Source organism: Petaurus breviceps, unplaced genomic scaffold, assembly GCF_028583685.1.
Source record: "Petaurus breviceps papuanus isolate PSGF00001 unplaced genomic scaffold, PetGlider_PUasm1.0 98, whole genome shotgun sequence".
Lineage (NCBI taxonomy): Eukaryota > Metazoa > Chordata > Mammalia > Diprotodontia > Petauridae > Petaurus > Petaurus breviceps.
Window position 1 is genome coordinate 20,408,941 of NW_027187460.1, and position 15,659 is coordinate 20,424,599.

At 37.4% G+C, this 15,659-nt stretch overlaps 1 long non-coding RNA gene across 1 annotated transcript; it reads right to left on the bottom strand.

Moving 5' to 3' along the window:
- Positions 1-818: 818 nt before the first annotated feature.
- LOC138155668 (uncharacterized) lies at positions 819-15,024 on the bottom strand. Its single transcript, XR_011166927.1, has 4 exons — positions 14,848-15,024; positions 4,023-4,106; positions 1,500-1,748; positions 819-1,060 (listed from the first exon to the last, which is right to left on the bottom strand). It is a non-coding gene; the product is annotated as an uncharacterized lncRNA (long non-coding RNA).
- Between the last annotated feature and the right edge of the window lie 635 nt (positions 15,025-15,659).

Consider the following 15,659-nt stretch of genomic DNA (forward strand, 5'->3'; position numbering starts at 1 on the left):
TTCTGATGATCCAGATGGTTCTGGAGGACAAAGAGAGGCTGGTGACCTTGCACAGCCCTCCATCACTCAAATCTGAGTCAACTACAAGTCATGTCATCATTCCCTGATGTCATGGTCCTCTTTGAGAATGAAGGCACAAACACAACAACTACTATTTATGTGTATATGTGTGTATGTATAATACATACATATACATATACCATACATATACATGTTTTTTTTAAGATCATGGCAACACTTTTTTTGTTATATTACAGACCTAGAAATAAATAAGTGCTATTTAGTTGGAGGATGGCTGAAAAATAATGACATATAAATGTAATGAAACATTACCACCCTGTAAGACAAGGGACAGATTCAGAAAAACCTAGTGTAAACTTGTATGAACTGGTGCAGAGTGAAACAAAAAGAACCTTTTGAATAATTCATACATTATCTATAATATTGTAAAGAAAGGCAACTATTAAAAATTTAACCAAGATCAGTGCAATGGCAAATTGCTATTCAAATCATTCACTGAGTCAAAAAACAATTATTAGACTAAGAATCATGCTTCCCATCTCCTGAAAAAGAGATAATGTACTAAAGGTATAAAATGAGACATACATTTTCAGACACAGCCACATGTGGAATGTTTTGTGTCTAACTATACTTATTTGTTACATAGGAAGACTTTCCCTTCCTTACTTCCCTTCCCTTCCTTCTCCTTCCCTCCCCTACCTTCTCTCCCTTTCCCTTCACTCCCTTCCCCTCCCCTCCCCTTCCCTTCTTCTTTCCTTTCCTTCTCTCCTTTCCTTCCTTCTTTCATTGTGGTATAAGGTATGTTCAAGGAAGACTAATATCTCCAGCATGAAGGCTTTCTACCCTAAGCAAATGAAGACTTCCTCTGGCAGAATGGGTGGTTCAGAACAATTTCTTCCACTCATCATGAAGGCAGCTGGAACAGGCACTGTGGAGCACTTAGAGCTTGATGAGACTTTGAGGTCACCAAGGTCATCCACTGCATCCCAGGCCATCAGCAGTTGTCTTGACCTTGTCTTGCAAATAGACTTCAATGAATCTGAAAGAGAGAGCCTATGACTTTGTACAACTCTACCCCACTTAAATTCCATTTATAAACAAATGAAAAACATCACCCATACCATTTTACCATTCTTACATACTTCAGAGTCGTATGGTGACAGACAAGTGAAGAAGCAGCAGAAATGTATAGATTGGGAGCTGTAATCACAAACCTGCATATAGTTGACCAATGGCACAGGGCTGTGTTCTAAGTGGAATGAAGCAACACTGGGATTTGGCAGCCCCTTGAGTGTCTTAACAGCCTTTTTTAAGGACCATACTGCCCACCTCTTGGAGTGAGGAAAGGCCTAAAAAATATGTCCTAAAATTTTTCTGTTTCAATAAACCCTGGCCTGCTTACCACGGCATGTAGGGATCCCACTCTATTGTTAAAACATAAAAAGTATACAAACTTTGGAAAAGATGTATCTACTCACTTTTGGTACATGGAATGTGTGTGACCCTATGAATAACGCAAAATCCAGTAGTCCTAAGAGAAGAACAGCTTTTGTTCTGTGAGAACTCAACAGGTATCACAGCAAAATAGCAGCCCTGAGTGATCCAAATCAAGGCTAGCTTACTGAGCTAGATACTTGCTTTTCTGGATTGGCCACAGTGAAGAGAATCACCCTGAAGCTGGCATAGGTTCTGCAATCAAAACTGCTCTAGTCAGCAAGCGTGTGTACCTGTCAAAGGAAATGAAAAACAGAGTTGTAACAATGCAATTGACACTTGCAGAAAACTATCATGCCACCATCACCAGCACACATGCTCCCACCATGATGAAGCCTACTGAGGTCAAAGAAAAATTTTATGAAGATCTGGAGACACTCATCATCAATGTGCCAAAAGAGGATAAGCTTATAATTCTGGGTGACTTTAATGCTAGAGTAGGCTCAGTCTATTGGACATGGCAAGGAGTCCTTGGTAGGAATGCAATCAAAAACAGCAACAGCAGTGGTCACTTACTTCTGAAGACTTGTGCATCTCATGACCTTCTCGTCACCAACACTGTTTTCCATTTGTCTAAATTCAATAAAACTTTGTGGATACACCTTTGTAGCAAACATCAGCCTTTAACAGACTATGTCATTGTAAGGAGAAGAGATAGGAGGGATGTGAGAGTGATGAAGGCAATTTGTAGCACAGATTGCTAGACTGGTCATAGACTTATCCTTGCCAAGCTAAATATTCATATTCACCTAAAAAAGCAACTCTAAGACAAAATGACTACCAGAAGATTTACTGTCAACAGATTAGAGGAAAAACTGAGCCAAGACACAGTTGGCAACAGTGGAGCAAAAGAGCAATGGGCAGCTTTCAGAGATTTGGTGTACAGGACTGCATTTACTCATCTGGGCCAGAACATTCACAAACATCAAGCTTGGTTTGATGAACATGATAGGGAAGATCAGAAGATGCTAAATTAAAAATGAGAATGGCAAAGAGTTTACCAACAGGATAGTTTATTCATCTATAAGAAAACAGTGTTTAATTCATCAAAAGTAAAAGGCAAGGGCAGCTAGGTGGCACAGTGAGTAAAGCACCGGCCCCAGAGTCAGGAGGACCCAAGTTTGGTTCTGACCACAGACGCTTAACACACAAAAAACTAGCCGTGTAACCTTGGGCAAGTTACTTAACCTCAATTGCCCTCCAAAAGGTAAAAAAAAAAAAAAAAAAGTAAAAGGCAAGTGAAGTTTGGAGAGATACAAGATTGTGGCTGAGTAAGAAGGTAGATGAAATTCAGTTTTATGCTGATAGTGACAATCTAAAGTGCTTTTATGATGCCCTGGGGGCTGTTTATGGGTCAAAGATCTATGGTGCATATCAACTGATGGAACCACTTTGATGAGTGATAAGGACATGATCATGGAGAGATGGCCTGAACACTTCAATAGTGTTCTCAACAAATCATCATCAATCATTGCTGAAGCCATTGACTGTATACTTCAGACTAATCCCTCTCCACCTAAGCTTCCAACTGAAGAAGACGTTTTGAATGCCATTAGGTTCCTCTTGTGTGGCAAAGTGCATGTTGTTGATTATATTCCAGCTGAGATTTACATGTTCATGCTAATACAAAAGCTGAATGAAATTTTATTGGTTGTATGGCAAGAAGAAGTTATCCCCCAGCAGTTCAAGGACACATCCATTGCCCATATCCTTAAAGATAAAGAAATAGATTGTCTTGTGACAATGACAGGAGATTCTCTCTCTTAGTCGTTGCTGGCAAGATTCTTGCCACAATCCCTCTTAATAGGCTAATCTCTCACTTAAAAGATGGTCATCTACCTGAAAGCCAGTATGACTTCAGAAATGATTGATATGGTATTTGTTGCCTAACAACTCCAGGAAAAATAACAGGAGCAGAACAGAAGTCTGTACACAATGTTCATCAAACTGACCAAGCCTTTGATACTGTCATTCATGAGAGCTTGTGGAAAATTATGGCAAAATTCGCTTGCCCAGAGAAGTTTATCAGTATTATATGTCAATTTCATGATGACATGCTTACCTGGGTTCTGCATAATAGACAATGCTCTCAAGTTTTCCCAATCACCAGTGGAGTGAAGCAGGGCTGTGTGCTTGCTCCCATGCTTTTTAGCATGATGTTTTCAGCAATGTAGTCAGATGCCTTCAATGAGGAAGAAAACACATCAAGGTCTACTACTATGCTGATGGTAAATTATTTAATTTGAAAAGGCTACAAGCCAAGACTAAAGTGGAAGGAGAGTTGGTACATGAATTTTTGTTCTCAGATGATTGTGCGCTCAATGTAGCCTCTGAGGCTGAGATGCAATAAAGTATGGATCACACCTCTCTGCTGCTTGTGCCAGTTTTGACCTAATAACACCAAGAAAACACAGGTGCTCCACCAGCCAGCACCACACCATCCATACATGGAATGATCAGTTACAGCAAATAGAGACATTTTGAATGTTGTGGATAAGTTCACTTACCTTGGCAGTATGTTTTCCAGGGATGCACACATAGATGATGAAGTTGACATACACATTGCCAGAGCTAACTCAGTGTTTGGGAGGCTATGAAGGAAAGCATGGTAGAGAAGAGGTATTAGACTTCCCTGAAGGTCTATAGAGCCATTGTACTGACCCCATTGTTGTATACCTGTGAAAACTGGACAGTATACCAGCACCAGACCAGGAAACTGAATCAAAATTCTATTTGAATTCTCTTAGAAAGACTCTGAAGATCACCTGGCAAGAGAAGGTGCCAGACACCAAGGTCCTTTCTTGAGCTGAATCACCAAGCATTCAAACTCTACTGCAGAAAGTGCAATGTCAATGGCTGACCCTGTTGTTCAAATGCCAAACATATGCTTGCCTAAAACACTTTTATGGAGAAATCACACAAAGCAAGTGCTTATATGGAGGTTAGAAGAAACAATACAAGAACTCTCTCAGGGTCTCTCTGAAAAACTTTGGAATTGATTGTGTGACATGGGAGATATTGACACAGAACTACCCAGCATGCTTGCCCTCATCAAAGATGGTGCTGCACTCTATCAGCAAAGCAGAATTACAGTGGCTCAAAAGAAATGTGTGATGTGCAAATTTAGAGACATCTCCACTCCAAATCTTTATGTAGACTATTTGTGCCTAACCTGTGGTAGAGCTTTCTGGGGTTCAAATATGTCTGATCGGCCACAGTGTGACACACTGTACCTTGATTTGTGATGTCATAGTGATGGCATTTTGGTCCTCTTTGAGAATGAAGAACAGCAACTAACCAATTTCCTTCCTTTCTTCTTTCCTCCCTCTTTCCCTCCCTCTCTGCCTTTCTTCCTATCTTTTTGGTAGGGACACTTATTAAGAGACTAGGCAGGGGCAGCCAGGTGGCTCAGTGAGTAAGAGCACCGGCTCCAGTGTCAGGATGACCTGGATCAAATCTGGGCTCAGATACTCAGCACCACACCCAGAAATAATAACTGGCCGTGTAACCTTGAGCAAGTTACTTAACCCCGATTGCTTTAAAAAAAAAAGAGAGAGACTAGGCAGTAGTGATAGTGATATTGAAAAAGGAAAGAAAAGAGTGTCAATGAATCATTAACAAATAAACAGAAGAGAAAAGAGGGAAGTATAGTAGGAGAAAAACTATCAAGTTAGTAGTGTTGGAAATATTATAAAATCTTAATTAAAAGGGGGAAAAACTATGGATTAGAAAAAAGAAAAATTATCTGTAAAAGAATTTCACATTTATCCTCTGTTATTACCAAACATATCTCTGTACCAGGCTTGTGATCTTTTCCCTTAACTCTTAATCTAGTTCCTCTTTTCTGTCCAGGTGATCAGTAGTATATATTGATAAAGTTCCAATTTTGTTTCTGCCTTTCCTCTCTGTTTTTTTTTCTCCTTGTTCTGAACATTTTCTCACTTGAATATATCTTCTTGATGTATAATGCTGCTCTTAAACCCTTTTATCTATTTCAGTTTAACAACATATACTCTTCAAGAATCATATTCTTATCATACACATCATTCAACCATAACTCAGTGATACCAACAAGTTTCCATTTTTCCTCTCTATCTTTAAGATATGTAATCCATCTTGGTTTTTGCCTAAACTCTGGACATATGTGTGTTAACTTTGAGCTCATAGATTTTATTTCTGTTCACTTTCTTTCCTGGATTTTGTCTCTAGTCAACTTCTGGGTGTTTATTTATTTATTTTTACATTATAGCTACTTTCTGTGGTATGTATCTTGGAGGTATATACAACTAGTTTTCTCATTTTCATTTGTGATTTTATATGAAAGATTATGGGGGGGAGAGAGAGAAAGAGAGTCAGTTTTATCATCTCTACTAGATGTATTCCATTCCTGTCCAGGAAAAATCCATTCTCAGTTGCCATCTTATGAAACCATTTTTCTTTTCCCAAATCAGTTGTTCTATCCTGAATTCTTGCTTTCTATGGACAGCAGGGATAGAAACATTACTGGTGACCTTAAGATCTGTAGTTTCTTGCCTAGGATGCCATAATCTTTAGCTTTGTTTTCTGGGTTCCTTTTTGCATTATCATTTATGCTTGTATGGCTTAGTAGAAGCACACATAAAAATATGCTGATATTTTAAGCACAAATAACTAGACATGAACATGGTTTGGGGTTCATAATCAGTGCATGATCTGTTTGAAATCAGACAATGGATTGGTTAGAGAAAATCAGAGATGTTGCCACTCTGGAGTATGGCACTTAATAGTAGAAATTCATTTGAAAATAATTTACAGATGAAGTCAACAGATTTCAAATAGCAGGATTTCATCAAACCACAAAAAGTAACTGAGAAGAGAATGAATTTCCAGAGTGCTTATACACTTAGCGTACATGTTTAGCAACTAAATTAAATCATCCTCAGATGGATGTGCCAACCTATGCCAGCTTCAGAGTGATTCTCTTCACTGTGGCTAATCCAGAAAAGCATGTATCCAGTTCAGTAATTAATCAAATTAATCTAAATGGATTAATTTGGAAGAATTTCAATAAGTTATAATTTGGAACAGATTCATTGATGTATTCAACAAACATTTATGAAGCAACTACTGTATGAAAACCTCTCATTAATCATTGATAGAGACTCTAGAGGAGCTATGGTCCCTTCCTTAATGTAGTTAATGGTTTAGTAGAAGAAATGACAAACACAGATAATCATAAAATGCAACACCACATATAAAGTAATTCAAGAGTTTTCATGGATTCTAACCCCCTTCCTCCAGGTTAAAATTCTACAAACAAGGGATGAAATGATTAAGAGAGAGGAAGCATACAAAGGAATAACTATGGTCCATTGAGAATTTCAGGGATTTTAAAGTTCTGGATGAAGGGATGTTGACCAGAAAAATATAAAAGGAAAAAAAGAGTGTTTTGTTTAGCTGTATTGAGGAATAGAATAGACTTAAAGGATCAGCTAAGTGGTGCACGGATAGAGTGGCAGGCATGGAGTCATCTCATGTTCCTGAGTTTAAATCTGGTCTCAGACATTAGCTGTTTGACCCTGGGCAAGTCAATTAACCCTGTTTGCCTCAGTTTCCTTACCTGTAAAATGAGTTGGAGAAGGAAATGGCAAAACACTTTAGTATCTTTGCCAAGAAAACCCCAAATGGGTTCACCAAGAACCAGACATACTGAAGACAATTAAACCACAATATCAACGACAACAAAGAATAGGATCCCTGCTGGGCCTTGAGGGGATGATGATAATGTATGATGGACGGCTGGGTTGCTTAATTTTTATTTTACTTATGTTTGTCATATCAAGGATAATTATCTTTGGACTATAAAGGATTAAACAAAAGGGCTAATAGGGATTGAAAGCAAAAATGTGTAGGGAGATGATAATAGATCATGCTGATTCTTTTAATGAGTTTAAGTCATTAGACTAAAATGACTTACATCCTAAAGTACTGAAAGAAATGACACATGTGATTGCTTATGTTCTAAGGATTAATTAGGCCATTTTACCTCAGTATTTTGTCAGTCCATATTTCCTTTCTTTTTTGATGTGGCCGATACTCTTTCATTATGGGCTTGAATGATTGTTAACTTCTCCATAGCAATAGACTCTGCAATCTTCCTAACAGTCATAGAAGTGTTCTCTCTAAGGGCTACATTATCTGCACATTTTCTTGGTGTATTATCCTATCTTAAAATGCACAGAATTAAAACCACAATGAAAGAAAGAAATAAAATACATATTATTACATGACATCCAAAATTTTCCTGATGGAGAACTAACTAAGGTTTGAGAAACCAGTGCAATCCTATTTCCTCTGGCCAAGATCAGGCATTCTGAGTCAATCTGGTAACATTAGGAACATGCATGCATGACCATTGCAATCACAAAATAAAACCGTATCCAAATTGTTGCTTTTCCAAAGTAATTAACTTGCCAATACAGGCAAATCATGAACTAGATCAATGGCCAAACCCAAAGAATAGTTAATATCAACTTGAAGGGATTGTCCAATGAAGTACTCCAACAAGAATCTGTGCTGGACACTAACATTTTTTAAAATAAGTTACTTGGATAAAGACATATATGGTATGCTTAGCAAACTTGTAAGAATAGTTATCAGACTACATGACAAGATAAGTATACAGAAAGATCTTGACAGGCTAAAATTTGGGAGTCAAATCGTATTAGATGAAATTTAAACTTTTAATTAAATAAAATTAATTAAATAAATTTAATGAAATTTAATGAAATAAATATATAAAATCTTATATGTGGGCTCAGAAAAATCAAATTCTCAAGTGCAGGATGGATGATGCATGACTAGAGCATGTAAGAAAGGTTTTGGGGTTTGGGGGAACTGAAATCATAAGATGAGTCAGTGATGAGGCAGCCAAAAAAGCTTATTAGTAGGGGCTTCAAGAGCAGTTAACTTCCATTTCTGCTTATGGATCTCTCTAATGGCATCTTTTCCATTGCTTCTCTTGCACAGTCCCTAATTGATAACATCCTAAAGCCTATTAATCATCACTATTTTTCTCTCCTTTGCACTTTGGGTGACCTGTGGCTTTAGTACTTCAGAGACACTGGCATTCTATGATTTACTGTCATTTGTTCATAGAAAAATTTGGGTGTTGAAAAATGATCCCATTATTTCAAGACAGAAGTTTTCATTAAAAGTACTGCACAATTTCCCAATTGCAATACAACCTACTTTCTTCCTCCTCCAATTCAGTTCCAGGCTCACTTCTTTGTCCACCTACAGTGTCTGAACAAGATATATTTACTTGTGGACCAGCTCAATGACATATTCATCCAATTGCAACAGTGAAAATAATATCTTACATTTGTGTTATAGCTTATTGTTAGAAAGTACTTTCATATCCATTTTCTCATTTGATGCAGACTAGAGTTGTTTTTTTGACAATGTATACATGCCCAGAGTTTAGCAGGCCTGAGGACACAGAATGAGCTCTAGATTAATGTTTTTTGACTAAGTCAACAATAATTTAGTGGAATAGCGTTAATAACAATGAGGAGAAAAAGTAGTTGATGGGGTCAACTCTCTGCTTCTCTATCAGCTAGCTCTATGACTTTGGACAAATCACTTAACTTCCCTAATCTTCATATTCTTCATTTGTAAACTTGAAGTATTTATTACAACATACTAACCTAGCTTTCTGTTCAAAAGACAGTAATATATAGTTTACCTCATTTTATCATGACTGTCTCAGACCACAAACAGGCACTTCCATGCATCTCCTGTCTAACCAGTCAAAAATATGCATCTCCTGCTTGCTCTTCCTGAGCACTTATCTCCATTTAGCTCAGCCGGACCCTTCCCAATCCCAAACTTCTGTCTCCCCTTTCACTGTGACCTCTGAAATCTCAAATCTATTTTTAACCTACTCACCTAATCCTAGAACTCTTCCTCTTGCATTTTTTTATTATGATGTTAACTGGAAACCTGAATTTATCCTGCATCCCTTCCCACCCATTTCTCATACACCACAATAAACTCAGCCAGGAGGTGATGTCATACTAATTGTTTTCCACGGCCACTTCCAGACTCTTGCCCTCCTCCACTGTCACTCAACAACCTCCTGGGTGTTCACACCCTTCACCTAGATTGCCTTACAACGCATCTTGTTGACATGAGAGTCATCATGCTATAGGGGAGAGAGAGATTTGGAGTCATAGTGTTTGAATACCACCTCCAGTGCTCACTAATATGACTGATCAAGTTACTTAACTTCTTACTACCATAGTTTCCTAATCTCAGAAATAGGAGTAATAAAAATTGTACTACCCAATTCATTAGAGTGTGATGAGACTCAAATGCTGTATCTGCTACTATTTGGTACTCTCTTTCCTCTTTGATTACTTCAGTACCTGGCTCACAGACTTACAGTCTGTTCTTCCTCTTGTCTTCATCATTAGTGATTTCATTGCTCATTTTATGACCCTTTACACTTTCTAGTCCTCCAATTCATCAATTTTCTTATCTCCTATGAACTCAGTCACCCATAGGTGTGATTATACCAAAGACTTCATCATCATCAAAAGCTTCAGCTACTAAGATTTTCTATTCTGAAATTACCTTCTTCGGTCCTAATATCTGGTCTTCACACTCTCCCTATTGTCATATTCCTCTTATACTTCTTCTTCTTCTTGCTCACTATAACTTCCTATCCCTTAATCTTTCCCTCAACTCCCAGTTCATTACACCTATTCTAGACTTACCTTCTTCTTTTTCGAAGTCTTGACAATAACTGCAGGATTAATTAGTTCAACAAGGTACTGTCATTCACCTTGGAAGTCCTTGTCCCCTTGTGTTTCTGTTGTTGCACCCCAATTCTCCTACCTAGTTTTTACTTTCTCCCTTTCTGCTCCCAAACTGATGAATGCTCCTGGGGATAATAATAAAATCAGACAGTCTGAGTTCATTATCAATTTCTAATTTTTAAAATGGACTGAGCTTTTACTGCTGAATAGAAAATGTTGATACCATCTCAGCTCTGTATTACAATCTCCATAATAACTGTTTCAAACCTTATGTCTCCTCAAATACTGGTCTCCATCCTTAGCAGGAGACCTAGCCTGCAGAAAAGAGGTAGGACATCTCACATATCTGAATCTCTTGACATCCTTACTTATCCCCTCCTCCTTTACTCCAATCTCACAAGATAAAGTGTTTCTTTTTCTTTTTTCTAGGATTAACCTTTCCTTAAATGTCCTTGGGTCCATCCCTTCCCATCATCTACATGTCATTCTCTATCTTATATTTTAAACACAGCCTTTCCACTGACTGTCTACAAATAAGCCTAGACCATCCAAATGAACTTTTCTCAGTCTTCTTCCTGGTCCTCTGTACCACTTTATATACCATAGATAGCCATCTTTTCCTGGATAGTCTCTCTTCCACTGATTTACAAAACATTATTTTCTCTTGGTTCTCTTCTATTGCTTCACTTTTTCATCTGTCTATACTGATTCATCCTCTTCTTCCCAGTCCCTTAGTATGGTTGTCCCACAAGGCTTTGTTTTCTGCCTCTATGCTCTCAGTCTTGATGATCTCATCTTCTCTCAAGGGTTTTATAATCAACTCTAGACAGATAATCAAATCTATATAGCCAACTCTAATCTTTCCTATGATTCCTATCTTGCTTTACAAACTGCCTGCTTGATATCTCTATCTGGATGTCCTGTCTGTACCTCAGACACTAAATATGTCCAAAAATGAACTCATCCATGTGATCTTTCACCTGTCTTGATCTTCTCAATTTTTGTTGATAGTACCACCATCATCACAGTCAATCCTGAAACCTTGGTGTCATCTTTGATTCTACCTCCTCCCATAATCCCTAGTACCCTAAGGTTTGGTATTTTAAAAGGAGTTTGTTCAATCGTGTCTGATTCTTAGTGGCTTCTTTAGGAGTTTTCTTGGCAAAGATACTGGAGTAGTTGGCCTTTTTGTTCTCCAGCTGATTTTACAGATGAGGAAATTGAGGCAAATAGGGTAAAGTATCTTGTCCAGGGTCACACAGCTATGTGTCTGAGGCCAGATTTAAATTCAGGAAGATAAGTCTTCATGACTCCAGGCCTGCTGCTCTATCCACTGGGTCACCTAGTCAACTTTAAAAGGATCAGAGCAATCTTATTTTTTAAAGAAACAATGCATATGCATTATCTACTGAATAGTAGTTTAGAAGATTCTGGAGAGTTGTGAATCTCTTGCCAAGTTCAATCAGTTCTATTTCCACAACATCTTTCCCAGTTGCCTCCCTTCCACTCATAATACTATGACCTTAGGTTGGGCCTCACACATCTATCACCTGGATTTTATTATCTTAATCTCCTAAATTGTTTCTTTTCTTCCATTCCCCCATCCCCCCCCCCCCATTAAACAATTGATCCTCATGCAGGACTGGTTTGACCATGTATCTCTTTTACTCAAGAAATTTTCATGGCTCCTTATTTACATGATGAAAAAGCAATAGAATCCCTGGGAAGCTATTTACTCTCATATATCGCCCATCCTTCTATTTTCTGAATGGTTCAGAAACGTAAGCTTTTTGAAAATCTTTATATCCTTAGTATCTGGCACAGTGTCTTATAATTAGAAGACACATAAGTGTTTGTTGAATTAAACTGAATTTTGACTTTATTATCTACCATTTAAACTATCCCTCCCAGCTTCATCATCATCTACAAAATTTGATAATGATGTATCCATACTTTCATTCAAGTCATCATTGGAATTGTTGAACGAAGATTGATCTTTCAGTATTTCATTAGAGACCTTCCTCCAAGCTAGCATTGAAGGAATAATGATTACCTTTTGTGTTCAGTCATTCAGTCAATAATGGAATTACTCAAATGCACTGTAATCTAGTCTACATGTCTCCACCTTGGCCATAAAAATAGTATGTAAATTCTTTCAAATGCCTGACATAAATTCAGGGATATCCTGTATTTGACATTCTTCCAATCTGTGGATATTGTTACCTGTTAAGGAAGAAAAGTAAAGGACTCTGGAATGACCAATTTTTCAAGAAGCCATGTTACATTTGAGTGACAGTCAGCTATGACATTATTGTGAGAACAGCTACCTTCTATTAGATTACTTTTCCCAATGAGCTCTAGTTTCATGTCCTTTGCATAGTGAATAGAGTGCCTACCCTGGCTGGAGTCAGGAGGACCTGAATTCAAATCTAGCCTTGGAGGCTTATTAGCTGTGTGACCCTGGGCAAGTCACTTAACACTGTTTGTCTCTGTTCCTCATCTGTAAAATCTGATAGAAAAGGATATGGCAAATCATTCCACTGTCTTAATAATTTAAGTTGACTGATTTTCATTGTGAATTCAAATTGATCTCTTTTAATAGGCCTCTACCTTTCTCTTCCTCACCCCTCAATACTTTTTTCCTCATTGGGATTGCTTGTTTGTGCTTTAGGTTTTTTTCCCCAAAATGTCACTTCCTATTCTTCTAAAATAGGGTTTCTTAACTTTTTTGTGTGTCATAGACCCCACTGACAATATAGTGAAGCTTATGGGCACCCTTTTCAGAACAATGTTTTGTTATCTACATTCACATTTAAAGGAAATGGACAGTTTCAGTCAGGTTGGCAAAAATAAAGATTTTTTTTTTCCCATCCAAGTTCAAGTATCTTCTAAAATCTACCTATGAACTCCAGGTCAAGAAGTCCCAGTCTAGAATTTTAGGCTAATTTTAGGCTATAAGATCTCCTAAAATTTAAGCTTCACATCAGAGTATACCTGGTTTTTTTCTCCTTTATAATAAATTCCAAGATGAAACAGTCATTTCTTCCTAGCATTCTTTCTATTTTTAGTTCAGCAATCAATTCTTCCTTATTGCTCAGAATCAAGTTCAGAATAAAAATTTTCCCTTGTTACTTCTTCCACTATTTAAAGAATGAGATTACCATTTATGTAAGACAATGATCTGTCTGCTTTGGGCAATAAAATCTGTAGCAGATGTCTTGATAGGCAAAGTTCCCCATTACTACCATATCATGCCTTCCTCCCAAATTTTTATGTATTTTCTCAAATCATCATCTAATTCCTTTTTCTCTTCTGGTGGTCTGTTAGCATACACTTTTTCCCCCCCATATGATGCTTCTTACATGAATATTCCCCACCATACTTTTCTCTTTTGATATTTGGATAAACATCTTTTTCTAATTTACAGTCCTATCCAACTGTAATTTTAATCTGCTTGATTCTGTTCTTTTCAAATCAAATAAACCCATGTGGAGACATATTTCAGGAATGAGATCAATCCCCACCAAATCTCACTGATATTAAGTAATCATGTCAGAATCTCTACTTCACCTTGTTTATTACACCTATTCTTTATATGTTTTTAATAAATACATGAGACAAAATTAGTTGTTCTTTTCTTCTTGGGTACCATATCATGTGAATTACTGGGTCTTTCCACTGTTCTTCTGCTTGTGGCTATGGTTTCAGATTTGATAGGTTCATGTAGGGAATTTTCCCTTCCCCATTTTCAGTTTAAACCCAACTTAAAATATTCTACATTATATATACAGATACACATATACATATATGTGTGTACATACACACATATATACATACAAACACACACATATATATGTATGTGTTTGTGTACTAGAATAAAATGTTCAAAATTCTAGATAAGCAAAGATATGTATTTACTTTCCTTTGTCAAGAACCTGTCATTCTTGCATTTTAAGTTGTGGTCTAGAATCTTCTCTGATAGGAAGAGTAGTAGTGGGGGGGTGGTTTAGTAGTAGTAGTTGCAGTGGTAATATTCATACTACAAATTTCACAGTGTTATTAGGAAACAAGCATCTTTTAAACTTAAATTTAAAATGTCGCATAAATGAGATGTTGATATTATTCTGCTGTCCAACATACCATCTCTCCTTGCCTTGCTTCTCTCACCTTTTTGCTCCTCTTGTACTTTTCTCTGGCTTTTGTACAGGTCTAGTCTTGTCGCCTAAATTATATTGTAACTTTATTGAATTTAGAGGAACAGGTTTTTCTTCTCCTTTTGTGTACCACAGCGCTATACCTAGTGAGACCAATATTCCTTTACTGACCTGCTTAAATGTGTTCACTCCCTGAACTGATTTGGGCCTTCAGTCTTTGGATCAAACAATAAAGAAGCAATCGTTAAGCACCTGCTATGTGATAGGCACTGTGCTAAGAATTTTATAAATATCTTATTTGATCCTCATAACACCCTGAGACAAAAGTGCTAGTATTATCTCTATTTTATAGTAGAAGACAGAGATTGGTTACTTACCTGGGATCACACAAGGAAAAAAAATATCTAAGGCTGATTTTGAGCTCATGTCTTCCCAATTCAAAGCACCACAGTTTATTTACTGTACTGCCAAATCCTAGATCTAAACTGTACAGGAAATGCTAATAAGGAAGCTTCCTTACTATCCTACACAAAGTCCTACTTTGGTCTAAATAGTTTTACAAATGTCATCCCTGTGCAGTCTAGGCATTTAGGAGGTAAGCTGTTGTCTCATTTCAGCATGGTAGAGCTTTTTCTGTATAATCAGTTCTCAGTAATTGGTTCAGGTGCTAATTCCCCTAAAAACCTTGGAGCAACCAAGTGAAAAGCTGAAGTCAGCATTTTGACAATGAAGGTGAAAAGACTTTCTATGTACCAACTAGCTATTCAAAGTGTGAACAAAAATTGTTAACAATATCACCTAGGCATCCTTGCTTTTCCCCAAGTCACACAAAGAACATTCCTAGTTAGAAAGAACTTTAGACATTATCTAGTCCATAAGCCATCCCTGTGCCCTTAACTAAAACCCCTTATATAACGTAACTGATAAGCAGTCTTGGCTTCCCTGGCTTCATTCAACTCCAGGAGCAGGGAACCTTTGGCCTCCAAGTCACCGGGCCTCCAGGTTGCAGGTTTCCCACCCCAGTAATCAAGTCCCAGCTAAAATCTCATTTTCTACCAAAGCCTTTCCTGATCCCCTCTCCACCATCCAGTGCCTTCACAATCAATAAATCAATCAATCTATCTATCTATCTATCTATCTATCTATCTATCTATCTATCTATCTATCTATCTATCTATCTATCTATATC